This window comes from Mobula birostris, chromosome 32 (genome assembly GCF_030028105.1).
Source record: "Mobula birostris isolate sMobBir1 chromosome 32, sMobBir1.hap1, whole genome shotgun sequence".
In the NCBI taxonomy this organism is placed as follows: Eukaryota; Metazoa; Chordata; class Chondrichthyes; order Myliobatiformes; family Myliobatidae; genus Mobula; species Mobula birostris.
Window position 1 is genome coordinate 8,121,970 of NC_092401.1, and position 23,330 is coordinate 8,145,299.

At 44.4% G+C, this 23,330-nt stretch overlaps 1 long non-coding RNA gene across 2 annotated transcripts in view; it reads right to left on the reverse strand.

The window, feature by feature from the left end:
- Window positions 1–23,330, reverse strand: part of LOC140191167 (uncharacterized) — a 77,221-nt gene that overhangs the window by 15,290 nt on the left and 38,601 nt on the right. Inside the window, exon 3 of one of the 2 annotated variants that reach the window (XR_011883768.1) lies at window positions 7,085–7,506. The exons of the other annotated variant lie outside the window; for it this stretch is intronic. This is a non-coding gene — a long non-coding RNA (uncharacterized lncRNA). Of the gene's footprint in view, window positions 1–7,084; window positions 7,507–23,330 lie in introns of those variants that run through there. 2 annotated transcript variants of the gene reach the window in all.

The following is a 23,330-nucleotide window of genomic DNA, read 5'->3' on the forward strand; positions in this document are numbered from 1 at the left end:
CCGTCAGTCCAAAGTTGCAGCCGGAGGGGGCTACTTGTTATTTATCTATGTAGTGGTACAGCCCTTCCGGCCCCTGAGCCATGTCCTTGGTTAACCTTGATCTAATTACGGGACAATATACCATGACTAGTTAACCTACCCGGTATGTCTTTGGACTGTGGGAGGAGACCGGAGCACCCAGGGAAAACCCACACATTCCACGGAGGACCGATCACAGCACGGCACTGGAACCGAGCTGCGACCTCCAGCGTGCCCCCAGCTGCAATAGCGTCACGATAACCACGACGCTACCGGAGTGTTCGCCAGTATCGGTATCAGGATCTGGCACATTCGGCATATGCATTTCAGTCTGGCACTGAAGGTGGAAAAGATGATGCCATATCCTTTAAGCTGAAGTACATGGAGTCATATCGGCTCTGTAATTTCCTTCTCATCTGCCTCAGGAAATTCTCCTTTTAGATTCCCATTGTTAGTGGTCTGTAATTTGGTGCTACTTAAACATAATTAATAGCTCTGCAGCATCCTTATGGCAAAAAATCCTCCGAGCATAGAAATGTTCTGAAGAAGGGTCTCGGCCAGAAACATTGATTGTTTATTCATTTCCATAGATACATATTGTGTGTGTGTTGCTCGGGATTTCCAGCATCTGCAAGCTTCGTCACCTTTATAGGAATGTTCATGTTAGCGTTCTCTGAAGCAGGGCAGTCTGCGATACTGACTCCTGGAATTGTGTCTGCTCAGTATTGTCCACCCACTTGTTGTTTATATTTTATAACTCTCTGTTGATGTAATCAAATCTTAAAAGGCTTCTTGGGATTTTTCGCAAAGACCCAAAAGGGGCTTTTGTATAATGCCTTCTGAGATCGCTTCCATTACAAAAATCAAACATTGGAAACTTCAGTAAACCGTTGCTGATGACTTCCGTTCTATCTAATGTAGGCTTCAAGTATCTTGTGGGAAGCAGAAGCGGTGATAACTTTTTTTCTCCTATCATCTGTCCACCATTAAAATCAGCACCAAATCTGCAGGTACTCCATTCACCGAATTTCTGTATCAGTCCTCACGATTCCTCGTGACAGGATTAACCAAATACCTTCAGCCTAGATGAACAGGCCATAGTAACACCATAAGATATAGGAGCAGAATTAGGCCATTTGGCCCATCGAGTCTACACCATTTCATCTTGGCTGATCCATTTCTCCTCTCAGCCCCAGTCTCCTGCCTTCTCCCCGTAAACCTTCATGCCCCGACTAAACAAGAATCTATCAACCCCCACCTTAAATATACCCAATGCTTTGGCCTCCACAGCCGCCTGTGGCAATTAATTCCACAAATCCACCACCCTCTGGCTGAAGAAATTCCTCCTCATTTCTGTTCTGAAAGGACACCCCTCTATTCTGAGGCAGTGTCCTCTGGTATTAGACTCCAGCCATCTTTAAAAACATCCTCTCCACATCCACTCTACCTTTCAACATTTCAAAGGTTTCAATGAGGTCACCGCTCATTCTTCTGAATTCCAGTGAGTACAGTCCAGAGCCATCAAATACTCCTCATATGAAAAGCCTTCCAATCCCAGAATCATTTTCGTGAACCTCCTTTGAACCGTCTCCAGTGACATCCTTTCTTAGATACATAGAGGTACCAACTAGAGAAGGGGTGGTGTTGGATCTCCTGTTAGGGAATGAGATCGGTCAGGTGACGGAGGTTTGTGTTGGGGAGCACTGCGGGTCCAGTGATCGCAATGCCATTAGTTTCAATATAATTATGGAGAAGGATAGGACTGGACCCAGGGTTGAGATTTTTGATTGGAGAAAGGCTAACTTTGAGGAGATGCGAAAGGATTTAGAAGGAGTGGATTGGGACAATTTGTTTTATGGGAAGGATGTAATAGAGAAATGGAGGTCACTTAAAGGCGAAATTTTGAGGGTACAGAATCTTTATGTTCCTGTTAGGTTGAAAGGAAAGGTTAAAAGTTTGAGAGAGCCATCGTTTTCAAGGGATGTTGAAAACTTGGTTCGGAAAAAGAGAGAGATCTACAATAAATATAGGCAGCGGAGTAAATGAGGTGCTCGAGGAATATAAAGAATGTAAAAAGAATCTTAAGAAAGAAATTAGAAAGGCTAAAAGAAGATATGAGGTTGCTTTGGCAAGTAAGGTGAAAATAAATCCCAAGGATAGTGAGGGATAAAGTTGGTCCCTTAGAGAATCGGAGTGGACGGCTATGTGTGGAGCCAAAAGAAATGGGGGAGATTTTGAACAATTTTTTTTCTTCAGTATTCACTAAGGAGAAGGATACTGAATTGTGTAAGGTCAGGGAAACAAGTAGGGTAGTTATGGAAACTACGTCGATTAAAGAAGAGGAAGTACTGGCACTTTTAAGGAATATATAAGTGGATAAGTCTCCGGGTCCTGACGGGATATTCTCTAGGACCTTGAGGGAAGTTAGTGTGGAAATAGCAGGGGCTCTGACAGAAATATTTCAAATGTCATTAGAAGCGGAGATGGTGCCAGAGGACTGGCGTATTGCTCATGTTGTTCCATTGTTTAAAAAGGGTTCTAAGAGTAAACCCAGCAATTATCGGCCTGTGAGTTTGACGTCAGTGGTGGGTAAATTGATGGAAAGTATTCTTAGAGATGGTATATATAATTATCAGGATAGACAGGGTCTGATTAGGAACAGCCAACATGGATTTCTGCATGGAAGGTCATGTTTGATAAATCTTATTGAATTTTTTGAAGAGGTTACTGGGAATGTTGATGAGGGTAAAGCGGTGGATGTTGTCTATATGGACTTCAGTAAGGCCTTTGACAAAGTCCCACACGGAAGGTTGGTTAGGAAGGTTCAATTGTTAGGTATTAATATTGAAGTAGTAAAATGGATTCAGCAGTGGCTGGATGGGAGACGCCAGAGAGTAGTGGTGGATAACTGTTTGTCAGATTGGAGGCCGGTGTCTAAAGGTGTGCCTCAGGGATCTGTACTGGGTCCAATGTTGTTTGGCATGTATATTAATGATCTGGATGATGGGGTGGTAAATTGGATGAGTAAGTATGCAGATGATACTAAGATAGGTGGAGTTGTGGATAATGAAGTAGGTTTTCAAAGCTTGCAGAGAGATTTAGGCCAGTTAGAAGAGTGGGCTGAAAGATGGCAGATGGAGTTTAATGCTGATAAATGTGAGGTGCTACATTTTGGTAGGACTAATCAAAATAGGACGTACATGGTAAATGGTAGGGCATTGAAGAATGCAGTAGAACAAAGGGATCTAAAATAATGGTGCATAGTTCCCTGAAGGTGGAATCTCATGTGGATAGGGTGGTGAAGAAAGCTTTTGGTATGCTGGCCTTTATAAATCAGAGCATTGAGTATAGGAGTTGGGATGTAATGTTGAAATTGTACAAGCCATTGGTGAGGCCAAATTTGGAGTATTGTGTGCAGTTCTGGTCACCAAATTATAAGAAAGATGTCAACAAAATTGAGAGAGTACAGAGAAGATTTACTGGAATGTTACCTGGGGTTTCATCTAATAAGTTACAGAGAAAGGTTGAACAAGTTGGGTCTTTATTCTTTGGAGCGTAGAAGGCTGAGGGGAGACTTGATAGAGGTATTTAAAATTGTGAGGGGGATAGATAGAGTTGACATGGATAGACTTCTTCCATTGAGAGTGGGGGAGATTCAAACAAGAGGACATGAGTTGAGAGCTAAAGAACAAAAGTTTAGGGGTAACATGAGGGGGAACATCTTTACTCATAGAGTGGTAGTTGTGTGGAACGAGCTTCCAGCAGAAGTGGTTGAGGCAGGTTCAATAGTGTCATTTAAAGTTTAATTGGATAGCTAGGAAAGGAATGGAGGGTTATGGGCTGAGTGCAGGTCAGTGGGACTAGGTGAGAGTAAGAGTTCGGCACGGACTAGAAGGGCCAAGATGGCCTGTTTCCGTGCTGTAATTGTTATATGGTTACATGGTCATAAGGGGCCCAAAACTGCTCACAATACTTCAAGGTCTCATCAGTGCCTCAGAAAGCTTTAGCATGACATCCTTACTTTTATACTCTAATTCATTTGAAATGAATGATAACATCGCATTTCCCTTCCTTGCCAAGTTTAACAGGACTTGGTGAAGAAATTTTTGTCCCCTTGATGTTCCACAAGAGCCTACCCATTATTATTCATTGGAAAGCTGATGTCGAATGACAGTATTGTAACTCTGCCTTGAATTTGGAGTTCCATTCAATCACATCAGAAGTTGCTGACCACGTCACCTGGTTAAGGCTTTATAAGGCACTGCTGGGCCTCACCTTGAGTACTTTGGACCCCTCATCTTAGAAAAGATGTGTTGGCATTGGAGAGGATCCAGAGGAGGTTCACAAGGATGATTCCAGGAATGAAAGGGTTATCATACGAAGAACGTTTGTTGGCTCTGGGTCTGTACTCGCTGGAATTCAGAAGGATGAGGGGGATCTCATTGAAACCTTTCGAACGTTGAAAGGTCTAGACAGAGTAGATGTGAAAAAGATGTTTCTCCTGGTGGGAAAGTCTAGGATAAGAGGGAACAGCCTCAGGATAGAGGGACGCCCTTTCAAAACAGAGATACAGAGAAATTTCTTCAGCCAGAGGGTGGTGAATTTGTGGAATTTGTTGCCACATGCAGCTGTGGTGGCTAGGTCATTGGGTGAATTGAGATTGATAGGTTCTTGATTAGACATGACATCAAAGGTTACGTGGAGAAGGCCAGAACTGGGGTTGAGGAGGAGATTAAAAAAAAGAATCAGCCATGATTGAATGGCAGAGCAAACTCGATGGGCCAGGTCTGCTCCTATGTCCTAAGGTCTTATGCTCTAGGAAACCAGTCAGGTACGTGATGAATAACTTACTTTTAACAAAATAATCAGCGAAGTCGAACTCAAAGAAAATTTATGAATGAAGTACTTATATGTCAGCATATACTTCCCTGAGATTCATTTTCTCGTGGGCATTTACAGGGAAATAAAGAAACACAATAGAGTTTCTGGAAATCTGTAAATAAGAAGGACTGACAACCAGCCAATGTGCAAAAGAAGACAAATAGTGCAAATAATCAAAATAAGTAAATAATACTGAGAACGTGAGTTGTCGCATCCTTGATAGTGAGCCTGCAGGTTGAGGAGTCAGCTGAGTGTTGAGGTGAGTGAAGTTATCCACATTGGCCCAGGAGCCTGATGCTTGCAGGTATTACCTGTTCCGGAACCTGGTGGTGTGGGATCTAAGGCTGTACCTCCTGCCCAGTGGAATGTAGTTCAACACAGCCTAGATCCTTCTGGATGTTGAATTGTTAATGGCCATCTGACGTTCACACATCCGGACTTTGGGACGGCACGACTCGCTGACGGTTTGCAGGGCTTCAGCCAGCTTGTCGTCTCTCACTTACTGTGCGTGTTTCGGTAGCTGTAGGTCAGCCCCAAAGGCACTCTCAGAAGAGTCAAAGTCTCATCAAAAATTTACATCACGGAAGGAAGTCTCTTTAACTGTTGTGCCTGCGTACCCGACCTAATCCCAATTTGGTTTGCCGGATCTGTAGCCCTGTGGTCTACAGCTCTTCAACACACTTCTAGTCGCTTCCTAAGTGTGTTGAGTGCTTCTGTCTCCACCACTCTTTCAGGCAATTGCATTCAGCCGTGGGTGAAAGAAACAACATCTCCGTCCTTCCAACCTTTCCACCAAATACTTTTAATCTATGCCTCCTTTGTTAAGGGAAAGTGGCCTTTTTTATTTAGTCTATCCAGGGTCCTCATCCTTTAATGCATCTTAATGAAGTTCCCTATGTTCCAAAGAAATAATCCCTAAGTTTATTCAGTACCTCTCAGTTTCCATGGTTACGTGCACAAAGTATTTTTTTAGTGCTGACAATAGAGAGACATTAGTCACCCTGCTGGTCAAAAGAATTCTCACTGCTGTCTGTAAGGAGTGTGTATGTTCTCCCCATGACCCATGTGGGTTTTCTTTGGGTGCTGCAGTTCCCACCCACATTCCAAAGTTCTACCGGTTGGGGTTAGTATATCGTGGACATGCTGTTTGGGGCCGGAAGCAAGTCCACACTTGCAGGCTGCCCACAGCATGTCTCAGACTGTGTTGGCTAACACACCTACTGTATGCTTTGATGTCCACATGGCAAATAAAGCTCACCTTTAAAACCTTTAAAGCTTTCCACAGCAAGACTAAAGCCTGTCACTAGAGAAAGATAACAAACCTCGTCTTCCAAGTTGGTAAATCCTCCACACCCAGGGTTAAAGTTGAGCCCACAATATGTTTGTTTTACTTTCAATCCGGCCTTGGTGTGACATGTTTTTTTTTGCTACCCATTCCACAGAAATCGCATTTCTTTTTCTGACTAAATAATCTGTGAGGTACCTTAAGTTTATTCAGTGACTCTTGTAGTTTTCCAGAAATTGCATGTTTTTTTGCTGCCAGATCTTGCTGACATCATCTTTTTCTGAGAATTGCTGCGTACTACTCCCATTCCAGCCATCTCCATGTCCTTATCCAGATTCAGATCAGACTAGCTCATTCCTTGCTCTGCATTGTGCTGTGGAGCAGAATATTGTTCTGAGCAGCCTCTTTAATCTTGGCTGCCATAAGGAAGTTCTACACTCCCACCCAGTGAAAAAAACAGATTGCTTCTTTCAGAGCAGGTGAGAGGCCTTTCAGATCTAACCAATTTTAATCGAGACTCAAAGACACTTCAGAACAACTAAAATTAAAATTAACAGTTTTTAAAACTTTAAAGATTCAAAGGTTTATTTATTATCAAAACATGTATCCATATACAGCTCTCAATTTTTTTATCCTTCAGATAGCCACGAAAAAAAGAACATGAAAGTTGTTCAGAGAGAAACATTCAGACCCATCCACCCCCCCTTAAAAAAAGGCCTGCATCCCGATTCATCAATTCCCCAAAACACCCCTCTCCCACACACAAAATGGAGTAGGAACATCACTCCCCCCAAAACACCCCTCCACCACACAAAAAAACTACAGGACATCAACCCCAAACACCCTCCCCTCTCACAACAAAATGGAAAAGCAATGGGCGATTAAAAAAAAACACAGAACATAAAAACCATAAGTCTGAAAAAAGTCCACAGTCCATAAGCACAATAGTCCATAAACGCAGAACTACAATACCATTCTATGATACAATCTACATTCATCGAAAGAGCGGGGCACCCCACCAGTGCAGAGGCCTACCCGCCTGCCACACAGCGATAGGCCGCTCACAGATTCAATCTCTGGCGGAAATCAAAAGGAAGGCAGTCGGTTCTGGACTCTCGCTCGCCTTCGGCATTCGCCTTGATGTCTCAATCTGCCTTGATGCCTTAACCAGTGAAATGGAGTCAAACATCGGCTTGCACCCAGTCTCAAAGTTTCTTCACACCGAGGCCGTCCGAGTATGTGCTCGCTTCCCAGAATCATCTTAGAGACACCAAAGCACTGGCTCACTCAATCAATCATGTAAATTACAGGTTCCGACAGTCCTGGAAACATTTAAGGTGAAAACCAGACATAAAAGAGGTGAAAAAGATACTTTCATTTGTTATCTGGAAAATGTCGACCAAGAGGAGATTCTACACTGGTGCCATTTTGACCATAAGGTCAAATTAAAACAAAATAATTTTAAGAAAGTAATTTTATTTCCCATTACATCCTAAATATATTCTCTTCAATCCCCTTATAAATCAACAGGGTAGATCTCGTACAATGCAACTGCCAGCCTTCCATGGTGAGATTATGGCCTGCCAGTGGAGAAAAGTACCACCTTTAGTCCCGCAGATCTTTAAGTCCTGCACACCCAGGTCAGGAAGCCCAGTGGTGAAAGTCCCAAGCTCACGTTAATTTTAAATGCTAATCCCAGTCACTCCTGCTCAGAATCACTGGTCTTAGCCTGTGGGTTCCAGCCCAGTGTTTGAAAGCCGGCTGTTCTCCTTTGTACACTTAGTGGTCACTTTATTAGTGACCTCCTGTACCTAATAAAGTGACCACTGAGTGTACTTTTGTGGTCTTCTGCTGCTGTAGCCCGTCCGCTTCAAGGTTCGATGTGTCTTAGTCATTCACTACGACCATCGGAAAGGAAGTCCAGAAGCCTTAGATTGTCCATCAGGTTCAGGGAGCTATTACCCTTCAACCATCAGGCTCCTGAACAAGCACGGATAACTTCACTCACCTCAACACTGGTCAGGCGACTCCACAACTTATGTTCTCAGTATTATCTATCTATCTATTTCCATTAAGGAGCAGGTATACAAATGCACCTCATCAAGTGGCCATTTATATAACCATATAACAATTACAGCACGGAAACAGGCCATCTCGGCCCTTCTAGCCCATGCCGAACTCTCACTCTCATCTAGTCCCACCGACCTGCACTCAGCCCATAACTTTCCTTTGCTGTCCATATATCTGTCCAATTTAAACGACAACATCAAACCTGCCTCAACCACTTCTGCTGGAAGCTCGTTCCACACAGCTACCACTCTCTGAGTAAAGAAGTTCCCCCTCATGTTACCCCTAAACTTTTGCCCTTTAACTCTCAACTCATGTCCTCTTGTTTGAATCTCCCCCACTCTCAATGGAAAAAGCCTATCCACATCAACTCTATCTATCCCCCTCATAATTTTAAATACCTCTTTCAAGTCCCCCCTCAACCTCCTATGTTCCAAAGAATACAGACCCAACTTGTTCAACCTTTCTCTGTAACTTAGGTGATGAAACCCAGGTAATATTCTAGTAAATCTCCTCTGTACTCTCTCTATTTTGTTGACATCTTTCTTATAATTGGGTGACCAAAACTGTACACAATACTCCAAATTTGGCCTCACCAATGCCTTGTACAATTTCAACATTACATCCCAACTCCTATACTCAATGCTCTGATTTATAAAGGCCAGCATACCAAAAGCTTTCTTCACCATCCTATCCACATGAGATTCCACCCTCAGAGAACTATGCACCATTATTCATAGATCCCTCAGTTCTACTGCATTCTTCAATGCCCTTCCATTTCCCATGTACGTCCTATTTTGATTAGCGTATATAAATCACAAACACAAGAAAATCTGAAGATGCTGGAAATCCAAAGCAACATACACAAAATGCTGGAGGAACTCTGCAAGTCAGGCAAAATCTATGGAGAAGAGTAAACAGTCAACACTTCAGGCCAAGATGCTTCTTCAGGACTGATGAAGCATACAGTAACTAACACTCGGTGTATGTGGTTTGTTGAAAACACAAAAATGTCTGAACAGATAAATGTGCAGTTAAAAGTTTTCATGACTTTTCCATTCTTGGGCATTGTTACAAACCTGGTTTCACACAAATACCTGGGAAACCACCAGCACCCACTTTATCAGGTACACCCAGACACCCGCTTGTTATTGCAAATAACTAATCAGTCAATTATGTGGCAGCAACTCGATGCATAAAAGCATGCAGACATGGTCAAGAGGTTCAGTTGTTGCTCAGACCAAACATCAGAATGGGGGAGAAATGTGATCGGAGTAACTTTGACCATGAAATGATTGTTGGTACCAGACAGGGTGGTTTGAGTATCTCAGAAACTACTGATCTCCTGGGATTTTCATGCACTGCAGTCACTACAGTTTAAGGAGAAGGGTGCAAAAACACCTAAACAGAAATCCAGTGAGTGGAATTTCTGTGGGCGAAAATACCTTGTTAACGAGAGAGATCAGAGGAGAATAGAGGCATTGATCATGTGGATAGTCAGAGGCTTTTTTCCCAGGGCTGAAGTGGCTATAACAAGAGGGCACAGTTTTAAGGTGCAGAGGGAGATAGAAACATAGAAACATAGAAAATAGGTGCAGGAGTAGGCCATTCGGCCCTTCAAGCCTGCACCGCCATTCATTATGATCATGGCTGATCATCCAACTCAGAACCCCGCCCCAGCCTTCCCTCCATACCCCTGACCCCCGTAGCCACAAGGGCCATATCTAACTCCCTCTTAAATATAGCCAATGAACTGGCCTCAAGTGTTTCCTGTGGCAGACAATTCCACAGATTCACCACTCTCTGTGTGAAGAAGTTTTTCCTAATCTCGGTCCTAAAAGGCTTCCCCTCTATCTTCAAACTGTGGCCCCTCATTCTGGACTTCCCCAACATCGGGAATAACCTTCCTGCATCTAGCCTGTCCAATCCCTTTAGGATCTTATACGTTTCAATCAGATCCCCCCTCAATCTTCTAAATTCCAACGAGTACAAGCCCAGTTCATCCAGTCTCTCTTCATATGAAAGTCCTGCCATCCCAGGAATCAATCTGGTGAACCTTCTTTGTACTCCCTCTATGGCAAGGATGTCTTTCCTCAGATTAGGGGACCAAAACTGCACACAATACTCCAGGTGTGGTCTCACCAAGGCCTTGTACAACTGCAGTAGTACCTCCCTGCTCCTGTACTCAAATCCTCTCACTATAAATGCCAGCATACCATTCGCCTTTTTTACCGCCTGCTGTACCTGCATGCCCACTTTCAATGACTGGTGTATAATGACACCCAGGTCTCGTTGCACCTCCCCTTTTCCTAATCGGCTACCATTCAGATAATAATCTGTTTTCCTATTTTTGCCACCAAAGTGGATAACTTCACATTTATCCACATTAAATTGCAACTGCCATGAACTTGCCCACTCACCCAACCTATCCAAGTCACCCTGCATCCTCTTAGCATCCTCCTCACAGCTAACACTGCCACCCAGCTTCGTGTCATCCGCAAACTTGGAGATGCTGCATTTAATTCCCTCATCCAAGTCATTAATATATATTGTAAACAACTGGGGTCCCAGCACTGAGCCTTGCGGTACCCCACTAGTCACCGCCTGCCATTCTGAAAAGGTCCCGTTTATTCCCACTCTTTGCTTCCTGTCTGCTAACCAATTCTCCACCCACACCAATACCTTACCCCCAATACCGTGTGCTTTAGGTTTGCATACTAATCTCCTGTGTGGGACCTTGTCAAAAACCTTTTGAAAATCCAAATATACCACATCCACTGGTTCTCCCCTATCCACTCTACTAGTTACATCCTCAAAAAATTCTATGAGATTCATCAGACATGATTTTCCTTTCACAAATCCATGCTGACTTTGTCCGATCATTTCACCGCTTTCCAAATGTGCTGTTATCACATCCTTGATAACTGACTCCAGCAGTTTCCCCACCACCGACGTTAGGCTAACCGGTCTATAATTCCCCGGTTTCTCTCTCCCTCCTTTTTTAAAAAGTGGAGTTACATTAGCCACCCTCCAATCCTCAGGAACTAGTCCAGAATCTAACGAGTTTTGAAAAATTATCACTAGTGCATCCACTATTTCTTGGGCTACTTCCTTAAGCACTCTAGGATGCAGACCATCTGGCCCTGGGGATTTATCTGCCTTCAATCCCTTCAATTTACCTAACACCACTTCCCTACTAACATGTATTTCGCTCAGTTCCTCCATCTCACTGGACCCTCTGTCCCCTACTATTTCTGGAAGATTATTTATGTCCTCCTTAGTGAAGACAGAACCAAAGTAATTATTCAATTGGTCTGCCACGTCCTTGCTCCCCATAATCAATTCACCCGTTTCTGTCTGCAGGGGACCTACATTTGTCTTTACCAGTCTTTTCCTTTTTACATATCTATAAAAGCTTTTACAGTCCGTTTTTATGTTTCCTGCCAGTTTTCTCTCATAATCTTTTTTTCCCTTCCTAATTAAGCCCTTTGTCCTCCTCTGCTGAACTCTGAATTTCTCCCAGTCCTCAGGTGAGCCACTTTCTCTGGCTAATTTGTATGCTTCTTCCTTGGAATTGATACTATCCCTAATTTCTCTTGTCAGCCACGGGTGCACTACCTTCCTTGATTTATTCTTTTACCAAACTGGGATGAACAATTGTTGTAGTTCATCCATGCAACCTTTAAATGCTTGCCATTGCATATCCACCGTCAATCCTTTAAGTGTCATTTGCCAGTCTATCTTAGCTAATTCACGTCTCATACCTTCAAAGTTACCCCTCTTTAAGTTCAGAACCTTTGTTTCTGAATTAACTATGTCACTCTCCATCTTAATGAAGAATTCCACCATATTATGGTCACTCTTACCCAAGGGGCCTCTCACGACAAGATTGCTAATTAACCCTTCCTCATTGCTCAAAACCCAGTCCAAAATAGCCTGCTCTCTAGTCGGTTCCTCGACATGTTGGTTCAAAAAACCATCCCGCATACATTCCAAGAAATCCTCTTCCTCAGCACCTTTACCAATTTGGTTCACCCAATCTACATGTAGATTGAAGTCACCCATTATAACTGCTGTTCCTTTATTGCACACATTTCTAATTTCCTGTTTAATACCATCTCCGACCTCACTACTACTGTTAGGTGGCCTGTACACAACTCCCACCAGCGTCTTCTGCCCCTTAGTGTTACGCAGCTCTACCCATATCGATTCCACATCTTCCTGGCTTATGTCCTTCCTTTCTATTGTGTTAATATCTTCTTTAACCAGCAACGCCACCCCACCTCCCCTTCCTTCATGTCTATCCCTCCTGAATATTGAATATCCCTGAACGTTGAGCTCCCATCCCTGGTCACCCTGGAGCCATGTCTCTGTGATCCCAACTATATCATAATCATTAATAACAATCTGCACTTTCAATTCATCCACCTTATTACGAATGCTCCTTGCATTGACACACAAAGCCTTCAGGCGCTCTTTTACAACTCTCTTAGCCCTTATACAATGATGTCGGGTAAGTTTTTGACGCAGAGAGTGGTGAGTGCGTGGAATGGACTGCCGGCGATGGTGGTGGAGACAGATACAATGGGGTCTTTTCAGATACTCCTGGATAGGTACATGGATCTTCAAAAAATAAAGAGCCCTAGGTAATTCCTAAAGTAAGTACATGTTCGGCACAGCATTGTGGGCTGAAGGGCTGTATTGTGCTGTAGTTTTTCTATGTTCTAGAATGGCCAGACTGGTTCAAGCTGACAGGAAGGCGACAGTAACTCAAATAACATCGTGTTACAACTGTGGTGTGCAGAAGAGCATCTTTGAAGCAACAATACATGAAACCTTGAAGTGGATGGGCTGCAAGAGCAGAAAACCACAAACGTACGCTCAGCGGCCCACACTAAATGCTGGAGGAACTCAGCAGGCCAGGCATCACCCATGTAAAAGAGTAACTGTCAACGTTTCAGGCCGAGACTGTTCATCAGGCCTGGAAAAGTAGGAGAGAGGTCACAATAAGAAGGTAGCGGGCAGGGGAGGAAGAAGTACAAGGTGGCAGATGATAGGTGAAACTGGGAGAGCTGAAAAATTGATTGGTGAAAGAGATAAAGGACTGGCCAAGTTAATACAAGAGGACAGAGGTCCATGGAAGAAAGGGAAGGGGGAAGAAGCACCAGAGGGAGATAAGGTGAAAGAGGGATAGAGGAATGGAGAATGGTGAACGAGAGGAGAGGGGTGTTATGTACCCCTGGGGTTCGTATTTTCTGTGGACTGCCACTTTAAAACGTCGGGAGGATGAGACTGACTTTTGGATACTGTTAGAGCTGTTACAGAGAGAGGGCAGGACGAAGTCTGCTTTGAGATGGTGTTTATACGAACTCTGAAGCATGTTTACACTTATACAAGGATGCTGCCTGCTCGTGAGTTCTTACAGAGAGAGAACAACGAGCAGCTCGTGAGTCGCCATGGTGACCCAGGGCGGCGTTCTTTGATGGACAGCTGGTGTCCAGCATGTTTGGATAAATACAAGGTTCCGCTGGTTGTCAGACAGACACACATGGTTTCGGACACTGGATAAGCTTTCTGTGCCCGCAGAAGGGTGGGTTTTGGAGGATCGATCGGAAGAATCGATCAGTGGCTCCCGCAGTGTGGAAAAGGGGTGACCGGTGGAAAGTTATCAGTGTGTCCAACCCTCGCTTGGGTTGATAGCTTTACCACAGAGGACGGTTTCCTTTTTGTGGTCACATTCAGTGACTTTGAAGGATTTCAGAGGACAACGGAGGATCAGCAGCATCGGCTTACCTGGAGAACTAAACACCTCTCTCTTTCCAACATTACTCAACTCAATACTACGAACTCAACTGACTTCATTTACCCATTATCGTAAGACTGTATCCATTACCTCCTAAGCTTGAAGAGGCTTGGCTTTTATGTTTCCACACTTACATATGCACGAACTTTGCTAACCTGTTTGATTTATCTGATTTTTATATTACTGTATTCCGTAGTCACTAATAAAATAGCTTTAGTTAACAGCAATGCCAGACTCCAGGTGGTTCCATTTCTGCTGGTCCTTTAACCCGTTACGGGGTATGTAACAAGGGGTAATTACTGGAAATTTGAGAAATCGATGTTCATGCCATCAGGTTGGAGGCCAACCAGATGGAACATAAGATGTTGCTCCTCCAACCTGAGTGTGGCCTCATCGCGGCAGTAGAGAAAGCCATGGACTGACAGGTCGGAAAGTGAACGGGAAGTAGAAATGAAATGGGTGGCCACCAGGAGGTGCCACTTTTTGTGGCAGATGGAGTCAAGGTGCTCAACGAAGTGGTCTCCCAATCTATGTGGGGTCTCACCAATATACAGGAGGCCACACCAGGAGCTCCAGATACAGTAGATGGCCTCAACAGATTCAGAGGTGAAGTGTCGCCTCACCTGGAAGGAATGTTTAAGGCCCTGAATGGTAGTGAGGGAGGAGGTGTAGGGGCAGATGTGGCACTTGTTCCACTTGCGAGGTTAAGTGCCGTGTGAGAGATTAGTGGAGAGAGACAAATGGACAAGGGAGTCGCTTGAAAGATCCCTGCAGAAAGCAGAAGGTGAGGGGGAGAAAAAGGTGTGCTTGGTGGTGGGATCCCGTTGGAGCTGGCAGAAGTACGGAGAATTATATGCGGGATGCGGAGGCTGGTGGGGTGGTAGGTGAGGACAAGAGGAACCTTATCCCTGGTAGAGTGATGGGAGAACGGGGTGAGAGACGACTTGCGTGAAATGGAAGAGATGCAGGAGAGGGTAGTGTTGATGGTGGAGGAAGGGAAGCTCCTTCCTTTGAAGGAGGACATCTCATTAGTTCTGGAATGAAATGCCTCATCCTGAGAGCAGATAAGGTGGAGGGAGGAACTGAGAGAAGGGAATGGCATTTTTACAAGTAACAGGGCAGGAAGAGGTACTGTATAGTCCAGGTAACTATGAGAAGCAGTTGGTTTATAAATATATCAGTAAATAGATCATCTCCAGAGATGGAAATAGAGAGATCAATAAGGGGGGGGGTGGAGTTCAGAAATAGATCAGGGTAATTTGAGGGCCGGGTGAAAGTTGGAGACATAGTTGATGAAATCAATGAGCTCAGCATGGGTGCAGGAAGCAGGAAGCAGCACCAATGCAGCCATCAGTGTAGTTGGGGAATGATGCCAGTGTAAGCTTGGAACATGGATAGTTCCACATAGCTGAAAAAGCAGGCATAGCTGGGACCCATGCGAGTGCCCATAGCTACACCTTTGGTTTGAGGGAAGCGGGAGGACCTGAAAGAGAAATTGTTGAGGGTAAGGCCCAGACAGAGGAGAGTGGTGATGGAGGGGACATGTTTGGGTCTGTTGTCCAGAAAGAAGTGGAGAGCTTTAAGGCCCTCAAAATGGGGGATTTTGGTGTATAGGATTCCATCCCCTATTCCCCCTCTCCCCCCCCCACTTTCCTTATTCTGACTTCTCCCCTTCTTTTCCAGTCCTGATGAAGGGTCTCACCCTGAAACATTGACTGTTCACTCTTTTCCATAGAACCTGCCTGACCTGCTGAGTTCCTCCAGCACTTTGCAGGTGTTGCTTTGGATTTTCAGTTCCTGCAGATTTTCTCGTGTCTTTGGTATACTCTATGGCCGCTTTTCAGATACAGGAGATGCCTAATAAAGTGCCCACTGACAGTATTTGCAACAGATTTATCAAGTATGTTGCATTCAGTACTAGGAAGCAATATTTAACAAAGTCCACAGGCAGAGTCTGTTCCTTGGAAGCTTTAAAGGCTTTTCCTTCCAGTGCCCGTGGCATGGTTTCTTTTCCTCTCAATTCTCTTCCTTCAGGTTGTGAACTAACTCTTGGCTTCCTGCTTTCTTCAAAGTATATTTATTATCAACCCTGAGATCTGTCTCCTAGTGGGCAGCGTTAAGCAAAGAAACAAAGCACAAAACGAAGAAACACCGAATAACCCATTAAAAATGAAGACTGTCAAACAGCCACGTGCAGAGAGGGAAAAAAACACATTCCAACAACAGGTAACAGCAACAGTAGTGGGGACCCGAAACTGTCCACAGACTGAGTTATTCTCAGGGTGAAGGTTGGACCTGGCTGCCACAGACCCTTTGGGATGCAGAGGATTGGTGATTAGGTTACTCAGACTATTTATTCCTTGCCCTGGAGGTTTAAGGGTTTTGACTTCCCACCACTGTCACCCTGTCACACTATCACCTTTGTAGTTGTCTGCCAGCCATTGATCCTAGGTGCACTCAGGGTTGTTTGGAGTTTATTTATTGAAATACAGCCTGGAATTGGCCCTTCCAACCCTTCGAGCCCTGCTGCCCAGCAATCCTCCTGGTTTAATCCTAGCCTAATCACAGGACAATTTACAATGACCAATTAACATACCAACCAGTACATCTTTAGACACAAACAGGCAGTGGCGGGAATTGAACCTGGGTCGCCTGCACTGTAAAGCATTGTGCTAACCACTACACTACCGTGCTGCCCTTGATGACCAAATGAAACTTCTTCCACCAGAGGTGAGCAGCAATCCACGCTAGAGTTCTTCACGGTACGAAAGGACGGTACCAGTTGTCCACTGCTTGTTTGTATTTTGGTATAAATGTATGACATTGTCTAATATTTTGATTAGGGCAGCACGGTAACATAATGGTTAGCACAATGTTATACTGTAAGATCAGGGTTTAATTCCTGCCCTTGTCTGTAAGGAGTCGGAACATTATTCCCATGTCCACATAGATTTCCTCCGGGTGCTCTGGTTTCCTCCCACATTCTGGGAACATATGGTTTAAGATTAGTAAATTGTGGGTATGCCATGTTGGCGCCAGAATTGTGGCAACAGTTGTGCAAACCTCACTCATTTGATTTGACACAGATGAGTCATTTCACTACATGCTTTGATGTACATGTGACAAACAATACTGTCCTTTCATCTTTTCTTGTTGTTTCCTGCATCCACTGTGCTTGTGCTCAAGCGGATGATTAATAACAGAAAGCTCTTTCTTTCACAAGATATGGATGGCATTGGCAGCTCATAGTCAGCTCCTAGTTCCTCTGATTAATAATAAGTGGTCTGGAGCCATATTTAGACCAGATCAAACAAGAATGGTCTCACGAAAAATCTCAACAATGTGTGGTGCTTGAAGATTGACAAGACTCCAGTTGGCTCTGCATTCACTGGACGTTGTTAGATTAAGCTTCTTAGCACTGACCTCACGTGGCTTTTACAAACAGTCAAGTTCATGCGAATATACTTACACACATGTAGCACACAAATAAACTCTTAGTCATTGATTCATGGAAAACTACAGCACAGAAATGGGCCCTTCAGCCCATCTACTCCATGCTGTGTCATTTAAACTACCTACTCCCATCGGCCTGCACTGGGTCCGTAGCACTCCAAACCCCAACCATCCATGTACCTATCCAAACTTCTCTCCCCCTCCCCTTTCTCCTGTGGCCCACTCTCCTCTCCTTTCAGATTTTCTTCCCCAGCCCTTGACCTTTCCCATCCATCTGGCTTCACCCATCACCTTCCAGCTAGCCTCCTTCCCCTCGCCCCCCACCATTTAATTCAGGCATCTCCCCCTTTCCTCCTCAGTCCTGAAGAAGTATCTTGGGCCAAACCATCGACTGTTTATTCTTTTCCATAGATGCTGCCTAGCCTGCTGAGTTCCTCCAGCATGTTGTGTGTGTTGCTTTGGATATCCAGACTTTGTCATGTTTAAGTCCCAACCTTTTTGATCTTTCCTTATAACTCAGGTCCCCCAGACCCGGCAACATCCTTGCAAATTTTCTCTGTGTTTTAGTCCTACAAGTTTAGAACACAGCTGAATAATTAGCACTTGCTCATGGCAGCTTCAAGAGGTGAGAAAAGTGAAAATCGGTCAAAGCAATTTAAAAGAAAAATGCTGCATATCTGGTAAACTCCATCATTGTCCAACAAAAATAAACATGATTGCAGAAGTGAATCTGCTGTTGAGTAATACTGTAATTCCCCGTTGACATAAAGTTGATCTAGAGTTAGATAAGAAGTTCATTTTTATTGAAGACCACGAGAACTGAGAATGTAGGCATTTCCAGTAACTGACTTGCACTTTAACAGTTTCTTGCTCTCTCAGAAAGTGTTGCAACTTATTTTAGAGTCCAAACATTGAAGCCCAATGCAGCTTGAGAATCAGTAATTGTAACTATCCAATAAAAAAGAATGTTCATCCTTTGCCTAATCATTGAATAAATCTACACATTTCCCATGGACAGCGTATTTAGTTGCCAAGGTAACAGGAGTCATTATACTCAGTGGCCACTTTATTGGGTACATTTGCTCATTTATCCAAACATCTAATCAGCCAATCATGTGGCAGTAACTCAATGCATAAGAGCATGCTGACATGGTCAAGAGGTTCAGATCAAACATCAGAACGAGCAAGAAATGTGATCTAAGTGACTTTGACTGTGGAGTGATGGTTGGTGCCAGACGGGGTGGTTCGAGTATCTTGGAAACTGCTGATCTGCTGGGATTTCCACGCACAACCATCTCTACAGTTTGCAGGGAATGGTGCGAAAGACAAACAGATACTGTTTCCAGTGAGCAGCAGTTCTGCAGATGAAAATACCTTGTTAATGAGAGAGGTCAGACTGGTTCAAGCTGACAGAAAGGTGACAGTAACTCAAATAACAACGCATTACAAAAGTGGTGTGTAACAACACGTTGAACCTTGAAGTGGATGGGCTACAGCAGCAACATACACTCAGTGGCCACTTTATTAGGTACAGCAGGTACCTACTAATGTGGCCATTGAGTGCACAATGAGACAGACTGGGGGAAAGAAGCGATGAGACAGGTCAGTAGATGGAACAGTGGCAGACAATCACATTCTGCAGAATTGTCTCAATTAGAAAGAGGGGTTCCCTGAGGAAACCACAGCTTGTAGTTTACAGAGGAGGTCGAGAATATTTTTAAACTGAAAAGCAGGGCAGAGTTGGTGCCACAGGAATCAGGAATCAGGTTTAATATCACGGCATATGTCATGAAATTTGTTAGCTTTGCAGCAGCAGTAACACATAATACATAATAATAGAGAGAGAGAGAAAAACTTTTAATGAGAGAGGTCAGTGGAGGATGGCCAGACTGGTTCAAGCTGACAGGAAGGCGACAGTAACTCAAATAACCAGGCGTTACAACAGCGTGTGTGGAACAACGTCTCTGAACGCTCAACACTCTGAACCTTGAAGTGGATGGGCTACGGCTGCAAAAGACCACGAACATACACTCAGCGGCCATTTTATCAGGTTCCTCCTGTACATGATAAAGTGGCCATGGGTGTGTTTTACTGCCCAGGTAGGATGAATCATTTTATTTATTAACTTAGAGGCGCAGAGTTAAACAAACCTTTCCGGCCCTTTGAGGACGGACCACCCAGCAATTGCCTGATTTAATCACAGGACAATTTACAATGACCAGTTAACCTGCGAATCGGTATGTCTTTGGCCCATAGTAGGAAACTGGTGCACCCAGAGGAAACCCGCGCAGTCACGTACAAACTCCTGACAAGCGGCGGTGGGAATTGGACCCGGTTCGCCTGTACTGTAAAGTGATGTGCTAATCACTACACCACCATGTCTCTGAATAGGGAAAGTCCACACAGAAATTTTCCAGATTGTGAATGGATCATATGGTGGATGAGTATGCAAATTTTAGGAAAGCAGCCAAATTATAAAAATTCCACTAATTCTATTTAACTTATTATATCCTGCAGTCTTCCTATGAACAGTAGTTTATACAAAATGTACTAAGAATCTTGGTATTTAGCCAGGACTTCTGAGCAAGGGGAACAGCTGGAAAACAGCTTTCACATTCCACACGGATTACATTCTGTTTAACTTCCCCTCACAGTAACTTAAATTTTATTTAAAGGAACAAAAATTTGGACATGATGCATGTTCCCTACTTGTAATAAAGCTCAGGACGACTGTGTATCGTTCAGCCCAGATACCAGAAGGAGCATTTACACTGAGAGCGTACCTTAACTGTAAGATCAATTTTGAATACTTGAATATTTTTTTGATGCATCATTTCAAGTGTTCTGAAACCCAGGTATCAGAAACTGTAAGCACAAAGAGACTTGGGAGTCCTCATGCGGGATTCACTGAAGGTGAATTTGCAGGTTGGGCCGGCAGCATTTATTTGAAGAGGACTAGAATATAAAAGCAAGCACGTAATGTTAGGGCTTTGTAAGGCGCTGGTGAGGCATCATTGGGAGTTTTGTAGGCAAGTTTGGGTCCCCTATCTAAAAGATGTGCTGACATTGGAGAGGGTTCAGAAGAGCTTCTCAAAAAATGATTCCAGGATTGAAAGGTTCGTCATATCGGGAGCATTTGATGGTTCTGGGCTTGTATTCCCTAGATTTCTGAAGAATAAGGGGTGATCTCGTAGAAACTTTTCAAATGTTGACACGCCGTGAGAGAGTAGATTTGGAGAGGATGTTTCCTATGATGTTAGAGTCTAAGACCAGAAGACAGCGTCAGAATCTAGGGATGTCCATTTAAAACGGAGAGGAGGAGGACTTTGTTTGGCCAGAGAGTGATGATTCTGTGGAATTCTTTGCCACAGGCAGATGTGGAGGCCACGTCTTTATGTACATTTAGGGCAGAGGTTGATAGGTTCTTGATTAGTCAGGGCAAGAAGAGATACAGGGAGGAGGCAGGAGATTGGGGCTGAGGGGGAAATGGATCAGCCATGATGAAATGGTGGAGCAGACTCGATGGGCCAAATGGCCTAATTTTGCTTCTATATCTTACAGTCTTGTGGTCTTTACCACAAAGTTGTGGTGGATTACTCTTTGGATATACAATCACCTCAAGTGTTCTTTGGCAGAATTGCAATGACAGCACCACTTGGCACATAAAAACCCCGTGCTAAGTGGCAAAGTAGCTGTGCTCCAAGTCACTGAAACAACGAGGAAGCAGCACTACCCGCAGCGCCACTGTCGTTTATGAATGAATGCGTCAAAAGTGTTCCACGGCACTTTAGTATTTCTTCTCATACTCAGACAAGTATGCTTGTTTCATTGATTAGCTCTGCTTTTCTATTCTATTTCTCCATGATAGAAATCCGGCTGACCGGAAGTGCACTGAGAGCGGTAAGCGTAAAGAAGTTGGGGGCTTGCTGTTCTGGTGGTGCAACCCTGGTCATATTATGATCGAGGAACGTGTTTGTAGACCGGATATTGAACTTTTTGCTGTTGGACTCCGGCCATATTCCACCGAGATACAACACTGGGCGTCATGGGAGGTCGTTCCTGCCTGTGGCCATCGAACTTTGCAGCTCCTCCCGTGGAGGGTCAGACACCCTGAGCCAATAGGCTGGTTCTGGACTTATTTCCATCTAGCATAGTTTGCATTTTGTTGTTTGATTGTTTGTGGTTTTTGTATTGCTATATTTATGCTCAATTCTTGGTTGGTGCAGCTGTAACGAAACCCACTTTCCCTCGGGATCTATAAAGTATATCTATTTATCTAAATTGCTCCCCGTTCAAGAATGCAACATCTTCTACAAGTTAAATAATGGAAGACACACACAGATGCTGGAGGAACACAGCAGGTCAGGCAGCATCTCTGAAAATGAATAAGCAGTCAACGTCTCAGACCGAGACCCTTCCTCGGGACTGAGAAGGAACAGGGAAGTTGCCAGAATGAAAAGGTGAGGGGAAGGGGAGGAGGCTAGTTGGAAGGTGATAAGTGAAGCCAGGTGGGTGGGAAAGGTCAAGGGTTGATTGGAGTACTGCACAGACGTAACAGGAGCATTCCAGTGTAGGTCTGGCGAAAAGCTTTAAAAAACCTAGTCTCGAAAAAAAGAGAGCTGTCGCCTGGTGGAGCGGTCATCATGGGAGGGGTTGTCATCGGAGTAGTCTTGAGTCAGAGTAGTAAGACTTGGCTCAACAAGGCTTCAGTGAGAATGGGTGGAGGCAAGATAAGTTAATTCCTTATTTCTTATTCAACTCCAGGGAGAATAGGTGGTATGTCTACAGAGCCAGTATTCTGTTCTGGGTGTCAGATGTGGGGTGTCCAGGAGCCTCCCAGCCTCCCCATTGGCCACATCTGCACCACATGCATTGAGATGCAGCTCCTTAAAGACTGTGTTAGGGAACTGGAGCTGCAGCTCGATGATCTTCGGCTTGTTAGGGAAAGCGAGGCAGTGATTGGCAGGAACTACAGGGAAGTAGTCACCCCAAGGCTGCAGGAGACAGAAATATGGGTAACTGTCAGGAGAGGGAAGGGAAAATGTCGGGTAGCAGAGAGCACCCCTGTGGCCATCCCCCTTAACAATAATTATTCTACTTTGAGTAATGTTGGGGGTGGCGGAGGGCAACAGTGGCCGTGGCTCAGAAGGGTGGGGAACTGAAGAGAATGGCAGCAGCAATAGGGACTCTGTAGTCAGGGGGACAGATAGGCGATTCTGTGGACGCGAAAAGGAAACACAGATGGCAGTTTGCCTCCCAGGTGCCAGGGTCTGGGACGTTTCTGACCTGTCCACAATATCCTGAAAAGGGAGGGTGAGCAACCAGAAGTCATGGTACATATTGGTACCAGTGACATAGGAAGCAAAAGGCAGGAGGTCCTGAAAACAGAATACCGGGAGTAAGGAAGGAAGCTGAGAAGCAGGACCTCAAAGGTAGGCGTCTCAGGATTGCTGCCTGTGCCACACGACAGTGAGGATAGGAATAGAATGAGGTGGCAGATAAATGTGTGGCTGAAGAATTGGAGCAGGGGCAGGGATTCAGATTTCTGGATAATTGGGACCTCTTCTGGGGCAAGTAGGACCTGCACAAAAGGGCCGGGTTACACCTGAATCTGAGGGGGACCAATAATCTTGCGGCAGATTTACTAGAGCTGTTGGGAGTGGTTTAAGACAAAATGGAAGGGGGATGGGAACCAGTATGATAGAGCTGAGGATGAGCCAGCAGGTTTACAAATAGATGACGGGTGTAACATGATTGTAAGGAACGGCAAATCAATGATTGGGTATAAATACAGACAGAGCAAAGAGTTAAATTGTACCACAG